Below are 2,785 nucleotides of genomic sequence, written 5' to 3'. Positions count from 1 at the left end.
AAGCTGAAAATATATTCCATTCTCTTCTTTGTCTAATTCTATTTTCTTTTTAAACCTCATATACGTGGGTGAACCATTTCTCTTTTCAGGTCTCCTTTCTACTTCCTCAACTAGATAGTGAAAAACCTGTTCTGTTCTCCCTTAGTCAAATTCAAAGATACCTAGGGCTTCTCCTCTATTTGCCTTCACCAAGACCAAGATAACCCCTACTCATTACCAGAAGTGCACCTTGTACCTGTTCACAGCATCTGTTAGTCATTAGAAGAACAGCTATTAATGAGGATTAATTCCCAGAATGCTCACACCCATTTCAGATGCCATTTATTTCTCTAGTTTCAGAACCACTAGCCTATAACCTTCATTGGGAAAGAAGCTTGTGTCTCATAGAGTTTAGCACAGTCCCTGGTACACATAGGCTTCACAAGCACTATTCGTTAAATGATGTTTTGGTGTTGGATTATCATTGATCAGTTTCTTGGATGTATGTGAAAATGCATTATAAGTAAATTTCAAATTTCCAAAGTATTTGAGGTGGTCTATGGTCCAAATAGCAAAACATTCTGAATAAGTATATATTGGTTTTCCTTCTGAAATTTATTCTTATAATTTACTTTAGAAACAAGAAGATGAGAAGGAAATTCATATCTATTCCACAACTGCCTTATCGGAATACTTTTTTGAAAACTTTATGGTTCTGCTTATATAACCAATTATATGCACTAACAGTAGCTTATTCAAGTGAATTAATCGACAGGGACCATCTAACAAAGAGTTGAACTGAAACATTTAACCAGTGAGAGTCCGAGGGATTATATCAACTATTTCATGTGTTGGAATTGATATTTCTAGATTCCATGTTACAATATATACAATTATAATTATGTGGGAAAATCTCTGTCAAATTGAAAAGTCTGACATTTTTTCTGATCAGACTAATAGGCCATGTTGTCTAGACATAGACTTTTCCTGTGAGGACATGGCTAAAATGGGTTTTTAAATACTAGTTCCTTTGCCTCTACATCTATCCAATTGCCCTTCTGAAAGATAAGCCCTAGCTCAGGTAGCTGCTACAAATTTTCTCTTTTATGCCATGATTCATTTTTCTCCTATTGACCTTCCTTTTTCAGTAATAATTGCAATAAAGATTAGTAGCAATTGGGAAATCAAGAATTTTACCCAAGAAACTTAAGAATGTGAGAAAAACTGAAAACTTGAAGGGTAGTGTCCTTTATAAGTACTTTCTTGAAGTCATTTATTTATTGCCATAGATTAATCAAGTTTCTTGGAATTATTGGCTTTCATATAAACACAATTAAGAAACATTTTTTCACATAAAAAAACAGATGGGTACTTGTTTTCTAGTAAAGCAAAATGATGGCAAAATGAAAAGGGGAAAGAGGGAAGCTCTCCAAAACCTACAAAATTGCAATTGCTTCTTCCTCTTAAGGAATACTAAAGGGTATTTTTTTGCCCCTTCATTTGGGAATTTATCTCCTCAGCTTCAACCATGTTTAACAGGAATCTTACAGTTTAATGCCTGTACCTCACATTGAAAAGAGCAGGCAAAACTGTAAATAAGCATTTTAAAAGGATGAGCTTGCTCTTAGAAATCTTTTGAAGCCACTCTGAAGAAAATCAAGTCCACGATAGTTGGAAACAAAAAAATAAGTAATGATTACTAATAGTAAGTGGCCACTTACAAAGCAGAGGCTTCTTTTATTTATAAAGTCTCCACATCGTTTAATTCAATTTGGATGACCCATTTCTTTGCTGTTTCAAATTCATGTCAATTCTAGTGATCCCTTTTCTTTATGTACCACGGTGCAGATTAAGGTCACGGATTTTGCATAGAACAAAATGAAGAAAAAAGAAAAAAAAACGAGAACCCAATTTCAGTCAGTTACTGGGAGAAAAAAGGTCAGTCTGTTAACAATTATCTATTAAATAGCCACTATGTGTGGAGTGCTGAAATAGATTCTGTGTGGGGAAATGGGAAGCAGAAGATAGTAACCATACCTCTTAAAGAACTCAAAATATAAAAGGGACAGAACAAATCTCACAGAGACTGAACAAATACAAAAATAAGAACATGCAAAAAATAGGGGAAATATGTATGACCAGCCCGAAAATTCCATGCAGGATAAAATCCAAGATGAGTCTGACTTACTATCTTACCTTTTGTGGTACAGTTCACCTCACTCCTCTTTACTGCTTTGCCATGCTTACGGGATAGACCCTAGGACAGGAAAGCAGGGTCAGACAGATGCAACCCACATGTATCAGCCTCCCATCACACAACTGTTGGAACTATTCAAATTTCCCTCCAGATGTGTGAATTCAGAGGGTTTAAAGAAACTTTTTAATACCCAAACTATATTCTAGAAAACCATTAACTTAAATCTTCACTGGAACATGAATGCTCTCCCCCCTACACATACACACACACTGGTTTAATTAAAAAACAGTTAAAATTGATTAACATTTTTCATTGGATTCCTTAAGAAAAAAGAATTTAAAAAAGAAACAATTCTCCGTTTGTGAATCTGGGCCAAGGGAGCAGAAGACGAGGTGAAAAATCAAAGATGGCTCTGGCTACCCCATGCAGTATTGGAGAGAGCATGGTGTTACTTGTGTTTATCTTGATAGGGGGCTGTCCAATCAGAGGGCAATTTTTGAAAAACAGTAGGAAATGAACACAGAACAGCAACCTGGGAAAATCAGCAAGCATGTCAAACAGCAAACACTCTTAGCTTTTTCTTCTCTCTTTTCCTACATTTGTTGGCAA

Source organism: Grampus griseus (genome assembly GCF_964374135.1).
Source record: "Grampus griseus genome assembly, chromosome: 7".
Classification (NCBI taxonomy): Eukaryota; Metazoa; Chordata; class Mammalia; order Artiodactyla; family Delphinidae; genus Grampus; species Grampus griseus.
The sequence above is the reverse complement of the archived record's forward strand: the minus strand, read 5'-3'. Positions refer to the sequence as shown.